Genomic DNA, 22,267 nt, shown 5'->3' with positions numbered 1-22,267 from the left:
GTGTTCACGTAGTTTTACACTACTGCTGCCTTTCCCAGTCAGGTATGTCTTGACAAAGCCATTTATTCATCTGAGTGACTCAAGCAGACATGGGCCAAGAAAGAACTTTAAATACTCCCATTATAGTGCAGGATGAGTAATAGAACATAGTTTATGCTTCATTTGTCAGTCACATTTCTGGAAATCCATTCTGTTCCAGAAAGTTAGACATGAATCCAGATGCAGCAGGTGGAGCTTCATTTTACGTGCCAGCAACTGGCGTAACAAGGAGGATTTGGGAGGTGTAAATGCCATCATAGAGAAGTGTCACGTAAGTTCTTCTGCATTGCTAACAAATGTTCACCTTTTGCTCAAAGTGATTTCATTGAATTGCCACAAGTGAGGAACTAAAGCAAACTTTCCCCCAAGGAATAATGATTCAATGTGCTTCATAAACCAAAGTGTAAAGCCTGAAGTAAAAACATTAGACAATATACTCTCTTCCTGTGAAATACATAAAATACTCCTCAAAGGAATACTATCTCATCTATGCTTATATCTATTTTATCTGGAGAAGGTGCTTCCCTGTTTTGGGCTCTATTATGCAGGTACGCTGTGTAATTGAGCCAGCTTTCTTCCAAGTCCTTTTCTAAATGAAGCATCTTCTGTGGCATTTTTTGGCCAGCTATGCAGGCTCAGGGTTGCAAGAATATCTTCTGCATTTTGTGAAGGAAATCAGAATTTTATTACATTTATGCTTAAAAAAGAGAGAGAAAGAAAGAAAGGAAAAAAGAAATTTGGGGCATTAGACTGATGATGAAAATAGATCCATCACATTAAATGAAAACATTAATTTTTGCAGGACAATCAGGCTAAGGGACAACATCTCCTTGAAGACCACAGGCTTTCTATCAAGCAAGAATTTAATTTTCAGCAGCTTTTGACACCCACCACCCAGGGAAATATGCATATGTTTGTTTTGATGTTTTTGATGCCTGCCTTCTTTTGTACTTAAGCTTCATCTTCACATGAAACAATTTCAATGTTTGTGGCTGGTTTTGTAAATATGAAGAGCAAAAGCTGATGACCAGAGATCTCTTTCTATGCAAGTCTCCCTTTTACTTAGAAGCAGAGCATGACATATACATATTTGTATGAAAAGTACTTACATAATTGGTTTTTAAACTGTCTATTTTCCAAACATATTTATGAGACACCAGTAGGTCCTAAAAAGCCCTCTCCAATGGTTGGGCTGGCATGTTATTGCTAGGAATGATAGTCACTGATCATCACTTCTGGTGTAGCCTGAATGGTAGTTTGAAATTCTGCATCTCTAGAGATTTGGAGAGAGACAAGCTTTTAAAGGTTTTTTTAAAATAAGGTATGTTAGCTAAAAACCACTATAGTGTTGGGATGTAAAAGCATTCTTGCCTCCTGTAGAGCTTTGTTTTCATGTAACAAAACAGCCTAGCAGAGATTTTGCAATAGGAAGGGGCCCACAGCATTTGGATTTCTCAGACTAGCTCCATTACTAGACAGCTAAGAAAGTCACTCCTACTGCTCATGTGTATTGTCATTTAGCTATCTTCTAAAATGACCTGAATTACAGGCCTCCCTTTTTTTCCCTTGGACAAAACTGAACTTCTTATATACCTGAAGGGCGTCTATCAAAACTGTGAATATCACAATACGGTCTGGATTTTGATTAATATGTTATAAACAAACAATCATCAGTAATTCAAGCACTCTAACAGAGGGCTGCAAATATCTTTTCCTAAGAGAAGTTGGCAGTTGACAGCACCTCGGATGGAAGAGTGGAAATGAGGGGATCTCCATCATCAACACTGCAAGAGGAGGACCAGCAGATTTTTTTCTTAGTTGCACATATTTTCACAACAGCAAAATTTTGCTGGTTCCTGGATTTCAGCTTTTCCAATTCAATTTCCAAACCACAGTTTATTCATGGTGTGCTTGCAACAATTCTTTTGGCTTCCATAAACTTGTGACTATTGTTATCCAAGTTTTACAATTTCTCTGCTATTCTGTTACTTGAGGGTAATTTTAGCTACAGTTTTGTACTAGAGTAGTTTAGCTAACTTAAAACAGAGAGAGTTTCTGACTAATATCTACAATTTCTCTCTGCTTAGGTTCTCAAATTCCTTGCATTGCATTTATCTTCTGTATCAACAGCTGCACTTAGTAGACAGTTATGCTTTTCTCATCAGTCAGCTATGGACATGCAAATTTGCCACTTCCGTGTTCTCCTTAGGAGTCTAATTTATGAACATGAAAAAATATTCCCCTAATCTGTAACTGTTTCCAAAATGTATCTTTTTCCACATACAGCTAATACCACAGCTTTCAAGCATCTATCAGAATATGAAAACAGAGCAAAAACCATTTAATGTGTATTTTGCATCTCTAGCCCATCACTCCCTCTCCATCTTCTTGCTACCCATCCAACTACCCAAATGGGGAAATTCAATATATGACTTAAACAGATTTTAAACAGAAAATAATTTTCATGAGGAAGGGAACATGCTGTATTTCTTAGCATAAGCAAGGTGCAAAAAATTTGGACTGGAATATTTGATGCAATGTCTCTATAGACATTCCTACAAAAAATTTTATTGCTTAAGGACGACAACTTTTAATTCAAATATTCCTTACTTCAAGTATTTCTTTTTAGTTTTAGATGACTTTTTTTTTAAGGAGGTATTCCACATAACCCAAATTTGGTTACTATATTTCCTTCAAAGAGGGTGGTTTTGCATAAAAACTAAATAATAAAATCACAGAATCTCTGAATCATGGGGGGGTTGAGGTTATAAGGAAGCACTGAAGATCACCTGATCCAATCCCCAAGCTCAAGCAGGACCACCTATAACCAGTTTCCCAAGACCACAGCCAGATGACTTTTGAATATCTCCAAGGATGGACACCCCACAATGTCCCTGGACAGCCTGTGCCAGGGCTCGGTCATGCTCACAGTGAGTGTTTTCTGATGTGCAGAAAACTCTCCTCCTGTGTTTCAGTTTGTGCCCATTGGCTCTGTCCTGCCTAAGGTCCCCATGGAAAAGAGCCTGGTTCCATCTTCTCCACACCCTCCCTCCAGGCTCTTACCCATAGAGATACCCCCTGAGCCTTGTCTGGGCCAAACTCAGCTCTCAGCCTTTAGCTGTAGAAGAGATGCGCCATCTTTGTGTCCCTTCACGAGATGCTGTCCATCATGTCCATGTCTGTTTTGCACTGGGAAGCCCAGAGATGGACACAGCACTCCAGATGTGGCCTCACCAGTGCTGAGCAGAGGGGAAGGATCCCCTCCCTCAACCTGCAGGCAGCGTGTTGCCTACCACAGCACAATTCATTGCTGCTGGACAGAATGCTTCAAAGACATATTTTGTAGGTGACATCTTTTTGAGACTTCATCAAATCCAACACCACAGTTTCCTAATCATACAGTCTTTTACTCTTGCGTGCTGTTGACTATGATTTTGCATACAGAAGTGAAGTGACTTAGCAATCACTTATGAGTTTTGTGAGCAAAAAACACAAGCTGCCTTCATACAATACAGAATAGGGTCTGAGTTATCCATTCAAATAAAAAATTATATCAACTGTGGCTCAAATTTTAAGGACACAGTCATTTTATAAAACTGTATTTGGCTTTAAGAAACAAACACAGAGCAAGACTCTAACTAAAAAATATCATGTTAAGAGGAAAAATACTTCATCTAGCCAAAAGAATCAAGTCCAGGTTTTTTGTTACCCATTTTTCCATTTCCAAAATATGGAAAAGCAGAGCTTGCAATAATGAGGTTTATAGATGGTAAACTAGTTGGATTTTTTTCCCCTTTTGTGCAGCTCCTAGTGCAAGATGACTCCTCATCCACTGCCAGAAATCTTACTTGTACAGCTTACATGTATCTCTGGACTCTCAAATGGGAGGTGACAGGCAGGGTCCTGGATGTACCACTTGATCACCAATAATTTTGCTTCACCAACCAACAAAGACTGAAAATCCACCTCAGGGCACAATACACATGGTGTTTCCAGTGGAAACAGGAAAATATCAAGACTGCTCTAAAAGGTAGAGCTCTCCTCTAGGAGTCCATATCAAGTTCTGGCCAGATGAGCCCCAGAAAAAGCTGCAGATATCTAACAATGCAAGTATGTTCAGAAGTATGGAAAATCAGGACAATATGACAGAAAGACTTCATTTATTTATGGCAGAAAAATGAAAGTGGATAGGGCATGTAATTGTTGTTTATAAATAGGTATGGCAGAGGAGAGTGGGGGCCCACAGAAATGAAAAAAGCCTCTAAAACAAACACACACACACAAAAATAGTAACTTTGAGCATTGGCACAAGAACAAACCACTGGAAATCAGCAATAGGATTCTAATGACAAAGGTACTAGAGCAACCTTCCAGTGATAGCAGAAGAACCACTTCTGTTTCTGCATGTAACTTCTCCACATAGTTCTCCATAAGAGCAAATGATCCAGGAAGTCTCTTGAAGGTCAGTAACACCATGGCTACACCTCAGTTCCAGGACTGCCCTGGATGAGTAACTACATACAGGCTGAAATAGCTCAAGAAGTGCTAGATGAGATATATCTGTGGCAATACAGTTTCCTCCTAAGCTGGTTGCAGTTCCATTCTTAGCATGAACAGATTTTTTATTTCTGGGCTGCAAGTGTTTCAACTAGTTGGATAGCTGCTAACTACCTCTAAGTGCCAGCAGCAGCTCAGCTTAACCAGAGTGAGCAAACGGGTGTCAGTACTAGCAGCCAGTAATTCCAGCCAATTCCCACTGCCTTGCCTTGGAGATGAGCAGCTGCCAGCAAAAATGGTGAATAGGCACGAGCCAAAAGTGGGTTACACTTCCAAAGTGCTTGAGAAGTGCCACTCTGGGAAGATGAATTGAAACAAGATGCTACCTTATCCTCACCACTTGAATGCTCTGGGACATAAACCCCATACCTGACACCCTGAGCAAACTGGAGGGAGAAATTGGCTTTCCTCCCTCCTCAACAGCATGTTTGTGTTTCAGCACTGGTAAGAGGACTGACCCTAACACTGCTTAAATCAAGGTGAGCAAGAAATAAAGAACTTCTTTTCTGTGCTCAGTTCCTTTACAAGCTGCAGTTATATTTCCAAATACTCCATTAAAAGATACAGCAATAAATGGTGACCTGTGCAACAGATACGCTGTGCCCATACTTTTTCTCCTCTTATTTGTCAGCACTTTGTAAAGTTAGTAATTTTTTAAATATTTTTTATGTTCTTCACACCCTGCACAATAGCTGATTTTACTGTCAAGCTACATCTAGACTGGCATATATCTGTGTATGATTTAACCATATGTTTTTTGAAGTGATCATCATCATTATCAGTTATTTTCCTTGAATGTGTATCACCTGACACAGAGCTCTACTATTACCCCTGATATGAGTATATCTGAGACGGGTCACTTTAAAGACTAATTCAGAATATCACGTAATATTTCATCTGATGGCACAAAACTGATTTACAATTTTGCAGAAAAGTAATTTTCCCCATTCTATTGCGTGGTTAATAGCTGAGGCCCATAAAGAGTGCCATCAGGACACCATGTCTTATATCTGGCTGTCTTTTAGTGATAGGTTTCTTCTCTACTACATGTGCCCTTTTACTGAATTATCTCTTCATTTCTAGTGAGGTAATTCACCCCATCTCTGTTGTTACAGTTACTACTGGATCTTTCATGTGTTTAATAAAGAGTGGTTTAATTTTTCCAAACACTAAATTTCCCTTATTTCCATAAATGTGAAAATCTTAATCATGTATTTTCTGTACATTAAGCTAAAATAAGTAAATGAGATTTGACAAGATGGAGATGACAGTCTTAAGCCATGCCATCTGGGAACAGTGGGATTTGTTTACAGTTTCATTTCTCACTCCAAATCCTACCACGTCCCAGCATGTAAAGATCTGTTAAGGAACAGTGGCTTCAGCTAAAACATGTTGGATACCCTTGACTGGCCAGCAGAACTGGACAGAGGGCTACAGCAGTGTTGAAAAAACTACAGTTAATTTACAAACCCTCAGAGAGCCCAGAGCTGGAATCACCACAAATTGCATTGATTCTGCATCCTTTTAATGAAGCAGCAATGTCAAATGAAGAGTGGCATAATTATTGTTTGAAAATTCAAAACTTCAGAAAAAGTCTAAGTTGCTGGCAGTCCTGCAATGAAAAAGGGCTCGGGTTTGACTTCTGGTTAGAGTCTTCCTTGTAAAGGAAGAAGAGGTTGTGCATGAGAAGGAAGAGCACATGGAAGAAAAAGGAGACACAATGACACCTGAGGCAGAGGTCAGGTCCTGTTGCTGGACAGATCATTTGATTTCTCTGTGTACAGCAGAGCTGATAATGTCTCCTGGACTGGAGATGGTTTTTTAAAGGAGGTGTTCTCTTTTTCGTCTCATATACATGAAGCTTAGCAACAGAGTGCCGTGACCTTGGTGGAGGCACCTACACACTTCTAGATGGAGGTAGTATTTGCATGGAATTTGCTTTGAAAGGAAATCATATCCTAATAGCTTTATTCCTGTCATTCTGCTCTTTTCTGAGCAATACTAAAGCCCTGAATTTTCTTTGAGTCCTTGAAAAGCCTCTCATTTAGTTATTTAATTTGTGTAATTCTTATGATCTTGGCAGTTGGATGCTTTGCAGGAAAGAAATAATTTAACATTGCATAAGCCACCCACAACAGGTAACAGAAGCTAAATTACTGCTGTTGATGCTATTGAAAACCTTGACAGTCAAATTAACAAAACAAAAAACAAATCCATCAAAAGCTAAACACAGTACATCAAATTTCCTTTATACACTCCAAGCCACAAAACTTGGTTGGATCCAAGTGACAAACTGGAAAAAGCCCTGCACTTATCTTGCTCACTCCTAGGACTAGGCTGTCTGGTGGAGATCCCCCACTGCCAGGCAGCAGAGGTAACAGACACAGACCTGCCTCATAGTTTTCTTGGCTATTTTCTGTTAAACAGTGTAAGCATTTTCCTTCTCTGGAATGTAATGTTGGTACCAGTCCACACGGAAGAAGGGGGTAAGGGTCAGTGGCCCCAGGAAAATGGACACAAGTCATAGGGAGTCATGAGCCTGCACTAGGTCAGGCTGCTGTTTCCCTCATCACTGGCAGGATGTGTGCCCTTCCTAAGCAGTATTCCATGGACCACGTGGCTCTATAGTTCCTGAACACTGGTTTTATGTAATTAGAAAAAATAAGGATATTCAGCTCTCTTGTGTGTACAGAGAACAGTATGTTAACTGATTTAACTAGGCTTGTGTTCAGAACTCTTTAGGAAAATAAAATCTTGCTTTGAGAGACAATGTGATCCTACAAATTAACACTGGGATGAGAAGCAATACATTCAACAGGCTGTTACTGAAATGTCATGTGTACCTGGCCCACATTGGGAAAATCATGAGCCTCAGCAAGATGCAACCTGCCACCCCATCTCAAACACTTCCCCCTCCCAGTTAGTCACCCATGAGGACTGGCCTGATCTTCAGAGGTGTTGAGCACCTGCAGCTCATTCTGACTTCCGCATCTTAAAAACAAATTCCGTGGGAGATTTGAGTGACTATTATCTCTGAAAACCAAGCTATTTGGATAAAAATTTCATGCTCTTTTTTTTTAAGCTTCTGGCTGCGTTATGCCTTGGTTTTCCCATTTCAGAGATAATAACAGTTTTACCAGCTTCATACAAGCATAGTGTTTGTTACTTAGGAAAACACTAAATAGATATTGGATGTGATTATGTTCTCACTGCTTCTGCAATGAACGTGTTTCTGACAGCTGCTGGTTCCAGAAGGCACTGGGTGAGTTTGGCTTCACAGGCTGCTCTGGGGGCAGAGATTCCCAGCCTGAAACCAGGTGCCACTGTCAGCTGTCAGAGCCACACTGTGGCCCAAGGGCTGTGCAGCACTACCCCAGGCAAAGACCTGCCTATGAAACATTTAAATTCCTATGTATGCTAAACCCAAATAAAACAGGCAGGGATCACAGGAGCCCACAAGTCCAACAATAATTCCATAAATAGTTCAGTTTAGAACTTCAGTCTGCGTGACAGCCATGGAGCTGAAATGTAAGAATATCATGGATACAGAGATCTCACAATATTTTTGTGTGTGAGTATTGCAGAAGTAGCATAACCATGATGTTCTAACAGCAGAACTAAATCAAAGTCTGTGGGGAAAAGTGAAATGTTTCATTAGACTAGTCTGTTAAAGCTGGAATCAACAAAGAAGTGATTGGACACACAGCCCCCCTTCAGGTCTGAAATAGAAACAGCAGCTGTGGATGATTGTCTTGGGGTGACTTTATGAAGTGTATCCCATATCGCTGCCCTATGCCCAGAAATTAATTTTTGTACTTTTCTATGCCTTTAAATTGAGCCTGAGAGGGGGAAGGAAAAACTGAGCAAAACTTTTTCAAAGCAGTTTGCAGCTTGTTCAAGGTCACACAGAGATAGCGATGTTTTTTTTTCAGCTGCGGCAGGAGAGCGAGAGGGAAGGGAAGCACCCGGCTTGCTTTTCTTTCCAGCCAGCTTTCGGCAGGGCTTTTTCCTCAGCTGTTTTTCCTTCGGAGAGTTGAACTTTTGTTTTCCTGGGACTTAGTTTTTTTCCTTTTCTCTCTGCTGGACTGTTTCAACTTCAGAATACATTGGGAGGACTTTCCACCGAGTCCTTGGCCCTGGAGGTGGGCCCACCCCATCCCAGCTCCAAGGAGGGGAGAGAGATCTACAGAAGGACTCTGAAATTTTCCCAGGTTTCTCTCAGCAGGGTGAGGGGTTTTATTATTTAGCATTATTATCCTTTTCCTGTGTGTTTGTTAAATAAATAATTTTTATCTCTTTCACTTTCCTTCGAGGAAAATTTATTTTTCCTGAACCTGGTGGGGGAGGGGTGGTTTTGCCTTCTCTCAGAGGATATATTTCTAAATTTGACCAAATCGGCACAAAGATGAAATTAACCCATTAGATTGTCTGAAACAAAAAGAAAAAAAAGTGTTGTAAGTACCTGTGGAGACAAAAAGCTTATTTAGTACTCTGGACAAAAGTGAGAAATATATTTATCCCTCATCAAGATTAGAGTGATTATGTTGGAGTGGAATGTGTTGAATAAAAACAGGTTTCAAAAGATAATTTAAACTCTTAGTACTTGTGAGAGAGAATTTCTAGTACCTGTTCTCCTGTTTTGGTGTTTCATTTTGTCTCTGTGGATAACACCAAAAATCTCAGGGGTGGTTTGTCTGCACTGAGAGAATTATCCCCCACTGGAAGATGGAAGTTTCCGTCCTTTGTTGACTACATGAGCTCATCCAGGTGCATCACAGTCGTTCAGTGTTGGCTGTTGTGTCTGGGATGGAATGTGGCACAGTGGATGGGCTGCAGAAATGCCTTGTAAAGGATCCAAGGATGATTTGGTTGTGAGAAAACGTCTTGTCAAACTCAGTGTTTGCTGTTCAAATACAGCGGTACCTGCTGAGTATTTGGGTAACTTCCTGGGGCTGAAGTTAGTGAGGCTGCAGCTATATGAAAGGAGGAAGTTCTGCTTTCTTTTGACTTAGGACATTGTAAATTGTTAATGATTGACTATATAGGTCCCAAATTATGCTGGTAACAATAGCACTTGACATTATTTTCAGTTCTTTTAACTCACAGCCAACCACCTGCCCAAGGAGCACTCCTGTCCAGGAAAGGACTTCTAAATAATTAAAGTGATGTCCATGAGTGATCTTTTTGCAGCAAATGAGGTAAGGTTTGAAAAACTGAGCAGTGGCTGATTTTCTTCAGACAAGCATATTTATCAGTGAGGGTCTTACCACAACTTGTAAATTGTAGTTTGATATTCATCATTATCTAAGGTGATTTCAGTGGAGTTATATTCAAGAGAGTTTGATGGAGGGGCAATTTTTATTGAATTTAATAAAAATCAATGATGAGATTTATGTTTTCAGTGCAAATGATAAAGATTTCATATATGAGATAGAGCACAGCCTTGGTAATAAAAAGATTTGGATCTCTTTTTATTTTCCTTTACCTTTTCCCAATTAATTTTTTTTTGAGGTAGATCCTGATAAAGTCAAGATGTAATAAAATTATCTTTATGCTTGTATTGTGCTCATTTTTTGAAGAAAATTGACAGAAATGAAGCTACATGGGGTGAGGATGGACTAGATTACATTTGTTTTGCATGGGCTGGAGCACTGAAAGCTGATACTCATTTTGGGGCCATACTGAGGACAAAGCAGGATGCTGTCAGAGTGTGGAACATGGTGGATATGACAGTACTACAGAGGGTAGGAAGTTATGGTCACTAACTGGTTCACTGGAGAGAAAATGTTACTTTCTGCACAGTCTTCCTTGACTTTATTAGTCATAGGGTCATCTAATTGCACGTTTGCACTACTTGTGATTTAGGACAGACATTCTTTCTGAGACAGGAAAAAATTATAATGATGGCTGGCTTGTTATTTCTCTTCTGGCTCTCTTCTGTAAGTAGTTGATAGAGCAGCCAGGGAGGGGATTTTGTCTTGAGACTTCAGACTCAACATGTTTCCTTGTCTTCTTCTTGAAATTGCCTTATGAGAATGAGTACTAGACTTAACTTCTGGCTTGTTACAGAAATGTGAGGAGAAGAGTCAACAAAGTAATTCTAATTCCCCATACACCAGCATTTTATGTGGTTGTACCTGTAGGAAGACATTTTGGCTTTTGGAGCAGACAGTTCACCTTTGATTAGCAGATTTTTCATTGGCTGAAGATGTTTGAATGGTTCTTTATCAGGTAGAGACTGGGGCAGCTGCTGTTGTGTTGGTTCCTGTGCTCAGTACCTGTCTTGGTTATTTTTATAGCATTTTGGAGTCTTGTAAAATGGTTAGGGAAACTTCAGAAGCACTTCATTTTAGCCTGTTTCTTGTTTTTGCTCATAGTTTTGGAGTGGTTAGTTAAAGGAAATAATTTTCCAGGTTTTTGTAGCATTCTCAGACATAAGTCCTACTGTGTATTTGGCATGGTGAATCTTAGTCAAATGGTTGTTGATAGTCATCTCCTGTACGAGGCCACTGTGCTCCTGGAACAACCTCATGAAGTAGATGAAAATTTTTGAGCTAACAATTTATCACCCCTCCCTCTGCTAAGACACTGTCTCCATTTCACAACCACCAGCTGCCTTTTCTTTTTGTTAATTTAACTTGTTAACATAAAGAAATTAAGTTCAGAGTAATTGCTCTCTACATGCATTTATCTTTGAAGATTGAAGTTTTCATTTCAGACCTGCACAAGGTTTTGCATTCCTGCAAGATAACTATTTTCTCCATCCACAGTAATTGGGCCAATAAAAAAAAATTACCTCTTTCTACAAACTGCTTTGCCCTAATCCACCACTCCTGCTTGAAGGAGTGCAATGGCACAATTCCAGGATCTCAGCTGAGGCAGAAGGTCAAAACAATTATAAACAATTAAAAACATCCTAATCCCCATTAAATGTTGGTGAATCACTTAGGAATATCCAGAGTAGATCAAAAGCTGTGGCAAGGAGACAAGCTGGAAGACAGAGACCCTGTGGGAACACACAGAGGATGCTGGCCTTTGCAAAATCCCCATGCAAAGGGTGGACAGGCACCTTAAAAATAGGGGTGATATATTTTGGTTTTAAACAGGTATTTTTTACCAGCAGTGATTTTGCCCTGAAAAGAACCTTTAAGCAGACTGCCTACTCATTGCACTATTCACTACCCCTGCCCTAGAGGCACTGACACTTTGGAATGGGACCTGCTGTGAAGAGTGCAGAGGAGCCCACAGTTAATAGGTAAAATCTACAAACTAGGAACAAGAGCTTCATGTAGTCAAGTCCCAGGTCATGCCTGCGCGTGGGAAAGTGCATGGCTGGAGTCTGAGTCAGAAAATAGCTAAGACTGGGGAGAAGAGGAGGAAAAAACTATTTACAACATTGGATAGCCCAGGGATACTTTTCATATGTCAGCTATGACAACATCTATGAAGGATGCGTTTAGAATATTTTGAGGGTTTAAAAATATTTTAAAGAGGAACTGATGTGTTTATTCATCATGGAAACGTCCAGAACTCTCTTACTAAGGAGGAAACAAAACACTAGTATTGCTGCCTTGATGTGCCATCCCACAAGCCAGGGAAAAATCTTTTGAAACCCTCAAGGGTGGATTGTTTATCAATTGCACAATCCTTTTTTAACTTTCTTGGAGTACTTGATAACTAGATACTGCCAGACAAAAGATGTTAAGAGTATCTTGCTTTAGTAGGAGAACAAATTTTCCAGCCCCAGAATCTACGATTGCCTGAAAGAAATGGGAATGTAATGCCTTTGAAATGGTTAGCAAATGAAGTGAGGAAAACCATTGTTTCAAATTGATCTTTAGCCTGTAGTTCTGCCATGGGTAGGTATAAAAGAACATCTTTTATTCTTCCTATGGCTATCATAAAATCAAATTATTTTTTGGGTTGTCCAAGTTTTCTTTCAAATAAAGTAATAAAGGAAGAATTGATGGGTCTGAGGAAGAACTTGTGCATCTTTTCTTTTCCAAGCTCCCAGATGAATCATAATCACACGTCTGAGTAATATATTTCACTAGTACATTTCTCAAACTCCCCAGCTGTAACTACGACAATGCAGTTAGAGATTGATGTCTTTAAAAAAAGAAAAGAACTTAATTCACCCATTCCTTTACACCCTGTTAAGAGTAATTAAGTGCCTTTTAAGCAAGGTAGCAGTAGATAACCTTCCAGCACTGGAGTGACCCCTGTTAAGTAGACATGAGGCCACAGGGATGAGTTGTGCTCTGTTTCCACCATATGGCTTTGTAATAATTCTATAATTAAGGAATGCTGTCAAAAATTATATGGTACATTGTAATTGAAGACAGAACTACAGCATAAATATAAGCATACATATGTGTGGATAGATGTGAGGATAGATGAGTGGATGGCACACTTATGTGCACATAAGATATCTAATTCTGCAGGCAAAGGCCACCTTAGTTGTGGCACCTCATCACTTTGGAGTGTTTGGCTTTGCCACTGTCACGGTTTTGCTTGCATTTTATTTATTTAGTGCAAGGGACACTGCCAGGTTGCAGGTCTGGATGACCTGAGCAATTGGTGACGCGAGAGGACAGCACAGAGATGACAGCGAGGAAATTCCACTCTGCTGCTGGCTCCAGCACCATTTTCTATGGTGACCTTGGGTCACATCACCACTCTCCTGGTGAATCCACTTCTAAAACAGGGGTGGCACATATTGGATCTGTTTGAGCTCATGCCAACCAGCTCTTTTGTGCCACTTTGACCATGGAGGGAGCCACTCTTCTTCCAGGCTGTGCCATGTCCTCTGATGATATGGGGAAGAGATGTCCAGGCATGACTGGTGAATAATGCAGTCTGAAATTAGGAAACAGAAAAGGAGGCAGTAAGACACACAGTTCTGAATTAGAAGAGAACTTAGAGAGAACTTAGTTTGCTTCCATAAATGAGTAAGTCTAGAAAATATGAGAAAGTTCTGTATTAGACCAAACATATCGAAGTATACCACCTGTGTTTATTGGTTTTGGTGGTTTGCTGGAGGTTATCCATAGCTGCTGAGGATAGTTAATGGCTTTACTTAACTTCTTCTGCTAGACAGAGGATTATTCATGGGAGTCAAGCTAATGTGGGCACTAAAAAGACCTGATTCTTTGTGACTGGCACTTGTGCTCTCCTGAATTCATCATCAGTCACTTAACCACGTAATGTATTAGTTTCTCAAGTAAAACACTGAAGTCAGATTAAATGTATCAAGCAGAAAGCTGATTAAATGCTTACTAGTACCAAACTGACATTTACTATAGCAACAAATGATTTTACACATCACTATCTTTGGGTCAGGAGAATTTCAAAGTGATACGGTTATTAACCAATTTATTTTTTTCTTTTCCTGTTTCTCTTGTGTATAAATTTACTATTGTGACAACTAACAACCACTGATGTTTTTTATTTTATACTGCAAGAATTTTGGTATAACAATCCTAATTTGCAAAAAACGAAACCCTTCCCTAAACATCTTTGATTTCTTCCTTTTCCTCCTGTAAATAACAGGTAAAATTAGAACACTTCTTTATGTCCAATCTTTTTTATTGTGTTATTGACTAATCACAATCTCTTCTGAGATGCTATTATGTCAAGCCAGAGTAATTTTAATGGCCCCCACAAATGCTTTTGGAGATTGTAATCTTGCCTTGGGAAAGAAAAAACTTACTTCACTGGCAACCACTTAAGCCAAAAGACATAACTAGATAACCACTAGCATTTGAACCAATTTCTTTTTAAACTGCAGTTATGTCTTCCTTTTACTCCTGAACAGGTCTGGAGAGATATTACCAACTTGGCACTTGAAGAGGAAGAGGAAGGGGAAAGAATGCAGTGCATGTTTACACGTGAGCGTCTACAATCCTGTCTTTATAAGTCTTTTTCTGTCTAAACTGCCTGTATCAAAACAGACTAGAGTAAACCAAACTACATGATCGGTAGCAGAATTCATCTCTGATATTGTCTTCTACTACTATTTTTGTCAGGTAATCACTTTCATAGCAAGAATAGAGTTTTCAGAAAAGAAAGGAACCTATTTTTTTGCTTAGGAAGTCCTCTTATTTACTACTCCAGCACAAAGACCTTTTGCACAATGTTTTTTCCATTCAATTTTTAAATGGGAAAAAAAGCATTATTTAAATAGAAATCTATACTGGATGTGTTGAAAGCTCACAAAAACCAGGGAAAGTTTGCAACTGCTTAAGATGGTTTTGCATTAGGAGTACTGGAACTTTAAAGTACTGAATTTTATCTAAAATTTTACCTCCTGTACACCTTTTCTATAACAGGTACACAAAGGAAATTTATGATGCAGCCATTGTAAGCCCATCATAAACAAAGAGAAGATAAAAATAATTAAAAAGCAGAATAACAAACTAGATTTTAATTTTATTCTAGATTTCTCTAGAAATAGAGATTTCATGTTAGATACACAATATACCATTCTCATTATCACCATTATTCATCAGGATGACTCATACCAACAACTGATGTCTGTTTATTTGAAATCTTTTTTCATTTATTGTTCTCTACAGAATCAGAGGTGATAAGGTGACAGAATGTCTGCTTTCTTTTGTATATTGATTAAAAAAAGAAAACAGCATCTCCCTCATTTCCACGAGCAAGTAAGCATAAAATGCTTGTCTGTTTCTCTGTTTCTCATGCACTAAAGAATCTGCATAGGGTCAGGAGCAGTCAGCATTTACCCAAGCACACTGACACATGGGTGTTTCCAGAACTTGCATTAAGTCTATGGTAAATTATAGACATGTATTTCTGGGTATGCTCAGTAGGAGATTAGGCACTTATTATCAAAGAAATTTGACCAGACCATACCAGATGTAAACCTTGCTTGGTTGCACTTTACATTTTACTTCCATACATTGGGATGATCTGTGCTTGTTTGTTCCTCACTTCATATTACAACAATTCATGACTAATTCAGCTAAAAGCATTGCTTCAGAAAAATGAGCTACAGTTTGTTCATCTTTTAGTCATATATGCTCTGTGATTCTTTTAAATTTGAACAGTCACTTTATGCATCTGCCTCCTTTCCAGAGATCAGGAATTTTCATATAGAACTGGAATCTTGCATGTGCATGCACTCTGTTAAAGGAAGTCTTCACCTGAGGTAGTAAGGTCTGCTTCAGGTGGAAGAGATTATTTTTCTGTTGTTTCCCCTAGACAGAAGCTCAAAGGTTAAGTCCCAGCTTCCTATATACATTTTGAATATTTTGAACATTTAACCTAGAAATTACGTCTGTTCTCTTCATGTGATCGGTTTGATTTTTTATTTTACTAAAGCACCGTCAATCTGGCAATCCAATGCATCCTGTAAGAAGCTGGCATTGCATTATGACTTTTCCCTTATAATGAGAAAGAGGTAAAGCATCCAAGATGCTTTTGTTCTGTCATTATCTGAATGCCTAACTAATATCACAAGAAAACAGAAGTGCCAGTCTAGCACAGACAGCTCCATCTTCAACACACATGCTTTTCAAAAGTCCAGTGGTTTAATTCCATCATAAACTGTAGAGAGAACAAAAATTTAAGGCTCTGGACGCTACTCTGAGAGCTGAACACTAAAAAAAACCTCTGCTAGCATGCATTGGATAAATACTTTATGGGATCTAGCTCTTGGACTGTTGATTTACATTCAGATTTGAAAAGAACCTGGTAGAGAGAAATGTAGTGGTGAAAGATGGTGAAATGAATTTCATGGCATTTTTAATTCCTGTTGACCAAAAGTGTAAACAGGGCACTCGTGATGCAGGGCAGCCTGTTATGCTGAACTAAACCATACATCTGAGCCCTAAGTGAGGATTAAAACAGACAGCTATCAAAAGCAGTGAGCTACTCCTGAGTTAGTTATCTCTTAGTCCAGTCATCAGGCAGACATGATAGATAAAGTCCTAAAGTGAGATTGAATACTTGTGATTCACTAGTGAACTAAAAGTATTTGCTTATTTTCAGAACCAGCTTGAAAGCTCTCTGTGGGGCATGGTAATTATCTATGTCATCAGAATGTTCTACTTTTCAAATAAAATTGTTCCATACTTAGAAGCCACAGCTTGAAAGGCATTAACATCCCATCATTCAGACAGCTATTTTCTGTGGCTGCCTCTTCTTCCCCATCTCCACCCTGAGCAGAGATGAAATTTCAAGAGAAACATTCAAATGAGGCACAACTCTTGGGTGGTGGCACATCCTCTCAGGAGTTTTTCAACAATTCAATAGATTTGGAGGAGAGAGTTTAGGCTCAGTCCAGTTTTGGGGCTCTGTTCTCCTGATACCTCTTCACATGTTTTCATATACCTCTGCATGCACACGCACACATTTTTTTGCACACTGTACAATAATAAAAATATGTTACTCCTCTGTGGGAATGTAAAGAAAATACGTGAAACAGAAGATTGTTTGAAGAATTTGAATCCTTTAGCGCATTTAGTTCTCAGTTTTGTAGGAGTTAGGAATGAACCTCTGCAATCAGATGATAAATTCACAGCAATACTCAGTGTTTCAAGACAGCAGGTATATATAAATGGAGGAAAACTGCAAATGCTGGTATGAATTGTATTTATATTGCAAATCTTATTGTCAGAGGGAATCAGTTGCTGTATCTTAGGTGCTCACACTATGAGATAGTTTCCTGAGTTTAAAGGCAAGACCCATATCCTTCCCCTTGTTTCCAGTGATGTAATTTGAGCCTACTCTACCTGGGAGGAGCTCTCTTTCTGGTTATTGTTACCTACCAACTCAGTATATCGAGTCTCCCTGTCAGCACCTTCAGGATAACATTACTTTAGGAAATCTGTGCCTAAATTTCTATCACTTTCTTAAATAACAACTATTATATGTATTCTGAACACACAACACTAAAAGTCTGAAGTGATTGTGGATTTCTAGAGAGCAGTAGTCATGCATCCATCAGCATCTTAAACCATGTTTCACACCTCAGTGTAAAAACAAACGTCACATCTTTATCTTTGCAAACTGAGTTGAACAATTTGGTACAACCCGAGTAGAAGATCATAGGTTTATCCTCTCAGTAAAGTACAGCACAAAGGTGCTTACTAACTCTACTCTGAAATTGAAGTCTATCAAAACACTTGAGTCTATCCTAGGCCTGTATTTTCACATAAACTTTTTTGTTCAGATAGTCAGTTTGAAGTCACATACCTTTACAGCATCAGTTTTACCAAAACTGCTTTCCCCAACATATGAAGACTTCATTTATTCAGAGAGTAATTCCAGTAGGAGCCAGAGCAAAGGAACTGAGAGTTCATAGCAATTTATATTTATAAATAACTATGCAAGTGTTCATAATACAGCAGCTCAGAAAATTCTGTTGGTGGTAAAACAGCAAGAATTTAGCCCCATATAGGCATCAGTTTTTATTTGATGACTGTAACGAGCTACAGACACCTTGGACCACTACCTGCAACAATACTGTGTCTAAATTTACTTATTTGACCTGTAATTATTTCTATCCTGGCTATTACATGATTAATATCTTCTTGGAGGTTTTCTGAGACAGATTTCCTTTAAGGTATATAGTTGTGATGGGTGTGTCTTGGGGTGACTTTATGATGTGTATCCCCTATCTCTGCTCTATGCCCAGAAATTAATTTTCTGCCTTTCTATGCCTTTAAACTGAGCCTGAGAGGGGGGAGAGAAAAAAAACCAAGAGAACTTTCAAAGCAGTGTTTCAAGGACACACAGACTCCTCTGCGTTCAGCTGCAGCAGCGAGCAACAGAGGAGGGAAGCACCCTGCTTGCTTTTTTCAGCCAGCTTTCAGCCAGTTTTTCAGGTTTTTTTCCCTCTGGAGACTTGAACTTTGTTTTCCTGGGACTTCGATTTTTTCCATCTACTTTTTCTGGACTGTTTCAATATCAGAACACATCGGGAGGATTTTTTTTCATCAAGGCCCGGGAGGAGGGCCTATCCCGTCCCAGCTCCAAGGAGGAGGGGAGAGGCTACCTACAGAAGGACTCTGAAATTTTCCCAGGTTTTCTCTCCACAGTGAGAGGTTTTATTATTTAGCATTATTATCCTTTTCCTGTGTGATTGTTAAATAAATAGTTTTATCTCTTTCACTTTCCTCCAAGGAAAAAAATTTCTTTTTTCCCGAACCTGATGGGGGAAGGATGGTTGTAACCTGCCTTCTATCAGAGGATATTTTCCTCCAAATTTGTTCAAACTGGCACAGGGTGTTTTGGGAGAGTCCAGCATGAGAAAGCAACAATAGAATCAGGGGAAGTATATTTGAGAATTGAGCTAATTATAGGTTTTTTGAAGTCAACAGAGGATGAAGGAGTAAGTCATTGCTGGGTAAGATGTAAGTGTGACATGTCAGTTACCTAATTTACAGGTAACTTTGTCTGGGAAGCAGCAGACACACTACAGTTATTCTAACTTCCATTCCTCCACTTCTATCCTCCTTGCTCTGGGCCAGATACAACTAACAAAATGAATATTTTTTCCCTACATCTGGCATGGCATTATGAATACATGACTCCATCCATAAACATGCAGATAAAAAGGAATGTGTGCACTTTTGTGAAAAGCCTCTCCATGTAAAACACTTTCTTTTCTTTGAGTTGCCACTGAGTGCCTCCAGCACTGATTAATCTGATTACTCATAGCAGTTTGATGTTATATTTTCTGTGAAACTCTTTTCTTATCATTGAGAGTAAGACTTGCCCCTGTGTAACAAGGAGACAACCTGAATGGCACAACCTTGTACTTGTGAGGATAGACTGAGCCCCATTCTGATTCCCTGCTTGAATTCCCAGAGCTGGCAACTAGAACTTAAAAGGAAAAAGAGGCCAAAATAGGCATCCTTTCTATTAAAAAAAAAAAAAAAATCACATTTTTTCCCTACTCATATCAACGTCAGAACAAGGCATCTCCCAGTATGATTAAAGTAAAAAATGCATACCTGTCACATGCTGTTCCATTTTCCTTTCAAGGTAGACAATAAAATTCAAATTCCACTTCATCAGTTTTTTAGTTACTTCCCAGGGAAGCTGCTTCAGCCATTTCTCTGAAGAAAACTTGGGAAAAATACACTGTGGTGTTGTGCTGGGATAATATGGTGATGGGGTTTTTTGTTGACACTTGCCCCACAATTTTGAAGGAGACACCTCGACTTTGGAAAAGGAGTACAGCTAACAACAGCAGATCAGTTGTTTCCCTAGTTGACATCTCTTCTTCCTCCAAACCTCTGTATGCAGTTAGATCTCATCTCTTTGGAAACTGGACTAGTTTGAATTTTGCCTTTTAGCCACATGCACATTTTATGGCTCACGTACATCTGCCTTGCAGCCAGACTGTGACCTTTGCTCAAACTGCACCTGACTTATTGGCATGCTGAGACTGATGCCCATTTACTATTAGCGGCATGTATCTGAATCAAAATCAGGATCTGCAAAGTGCTGCTTTCCTGAGCAGCTCTTTCACATTTGTTACAACTGTGTTTATCACCACACTGCATTGCTGCAGAGACCTTCTGGAACTCAGTCTTTGCCTGGGTGTCATCTATCAGTGCTAGAGAAGCTGTGCACCTACAGTATGGAAAGGAAAAATTAATAGAAGTGAAGCCTCACAGTGAAGTGATATATTTCAGTAGAACAGTATCTGTAGCAGTTTTCTGTAATTACAAAATTGCTTTATCATACCCATTTTATTTTTAGTGGCAGTCTATCTTTTGTAAGTATAGGATATATTAACACTTTATATGTTTGTTGAACTTAATTCAAATACTGAAACACACAGCTCCTTATCTGGCAAATTATCAAGTATAATGGGTAATGCTTCCAAAATTTATTCCAAGATTCAAGGTTTTAATAATACCATGTTGACAAGAATAACCTAAAATAGATCCTTTCCCAATTTTAGATGTAGCGTGAGAACTGAAGAAAAAATCCACTTCTGTATGTCAATGTCAGTAAACATTTCACTCTGCTAACACCCCAAGCTTTCTTGTGTTGAAGTTTAAATAGAGTTCTGATTTCCTTCAAAAAGTCTGAACCCACCAGACACAAGATATATATCCAGCCTAGATCTCCTCAATTCCTAATGGGAATACATTAATTTGTCCATCATCATTTCTATCTGTACCTTTCTCTATGTACTGTTAAACAAAGTCTGAATGTTATTAACACCTAAACATGCTCTTAAAGGGTTGAAAGCTTGGCTTCTCATCTTGTTTTCAAATGTACCATTAGCTACACAACATAAATAGAGAAACAAAGAATAGAAAAGAAAAACATTTTTTTTATGAAGCAATATGGGGAAGACCTACTTGTTATTTGCAAATGTGAAAGTTCCCCTTTCACCTGGCTTCCCATTATAATATGGTGATGGACATAAGAACTTGTATTAAAAAAAATCAGGATTACTAGGTGTGAAATGTGTTTTGCATAGCAATTCTGATTAATCTTCTGCCTTTCACTGCGTCAGATTGTCTCCTCTGAGTAACTGATATTTTTAAGAGCCTTTATTATCATGGCTGCAGGGAAATCACCTTTATATTTGTTTGCAATATGAGATGTATAATAACTTCTGGTTTTCAGACATACTATTCCAAAACAAAATCGGAATTTCCTATTTTTTTTCAGATATTGTCTCTCAACAGCATGCAAGTGAAGTGAACTGCTCTGTTATGATGGAGCACTGTCCTTACCTGCCCCCATTCCTCTCTCCTCATCCTCTCTATTTGTGAGGAATTTCAGGCTCTGTAACTTCCAGAATCACCCCAAATAACCCAATTTTTTCATTCTGTTTCTAAGAAACATGCAGGCCTTCAGTTAATCTATTATTTAAACATTTAAAACCACAAGACTTTTCAACAGTGGAACAGCTTCACCTGAGGGCAAAGTTTCAAGCTTAAGGTATTTTCCTTTCAGATAGTGACTTATCTTTTTACAGAGGCACAAGAAAAAAAAAAAAGGAAGGCAAGAAGAAAAATAAAGATCTTCTTGTTTGGCTAGAGTCCCAGAAAGAGATTTTGAGATACATGACTCATACCCATTGCAACAGAAGCTCTGAATGTTGTAAGTGCTGAAAGTATAAATACTTGAATTATGCGCAACCTGAAGCACCATTCAAAGAGGGAGCAGGGAGATTTTGGCTTCTTGGGAAAGCTGATGGAGATAAAAATTGGTGTTTCATTGATCATGACAAATATGATCTTGAAAAGCTACATCAGCAAAAGAGGAGTTCTGCTAAGTCTTTAGAGTGTGTGACTGATCTGGCAACTGAGGTCAGATTGAATGGGCTGTAGCTTCACCTGAAATGCAATAATGTGATCAGTGCACCAGGTGCCATCAGAAACCTGTTGAGGGACAATGGATTTTATAGGATACTTCTGAGATATTTCAAAAATATTTAGTAAAAAGCGGTTAACAAATTCTTGTTTGAGAGATACACTCCCCAGAAAATACAATTTAAACTCCTTTAAACCCCAAAGACCATTGGTTTCTTCTAAAGGAACAAAAATTCTATAAAAGACCAGTGTTCACCTTTTATAACAACACTCTTGATCATTTAACAGCTGAAATGCTGGAGGTTGGTTATTTGAATTGGTTATTTCTGTTTTTCCCTACTTAATGTTTGCCTCCTTCT

At 38.9% G+C, this 22,267-nt stretch overlaps 1 long non-coding RNA gene across 5 annotated transcripts in view; it reads left to right on the top strand.

Annotated features, from left to right (window-relative positions):
- The first annotated feature begins 8,776 nt into the window (after positions 1-8,776).
- LOC109143969 overlaps positions 8,777-22,267 on the top strand; it is a 69,819-nt gene continuing 56,328 nt past the window's right edge. For 4 of the 5 annotated variants that reach the window (XR_002044437.3, XR_002044432.3, XR_002044436.3 and 1 more), the window contains exons 1-3: positions 8,783-8,822; positions 9,687-9,794; positions 14,414-14,486. This is a non-coding gene — a long non-coding RNA (uncharacterized LOC109143969). Of the gene's footprint in view, positions 8,823-9,686; positions 9,795-14,413; positions 14,487-22,267 lie in introns of all 5 variants that reach the window. The other variant, XR_002044434.3, reaches the window with a different exon arrangement.

The sequence above is a fragment of the Corvus cornix genome, chromosome 1, assembly GCF_000738735.6.
Source record: "Corvus cornix cornix isolate S_Up_H32 chromosome 1, ASM73873v5, whole genome shotgun sequence".
NCBI lineage: Eukaryota > Metazoa > Chordata > Aves > Passeriformes > Corvidae > Corvus > Corvus cornix.
This window is presented reverse-complemented; position numbering and strand designations above follow the sequence as displayed.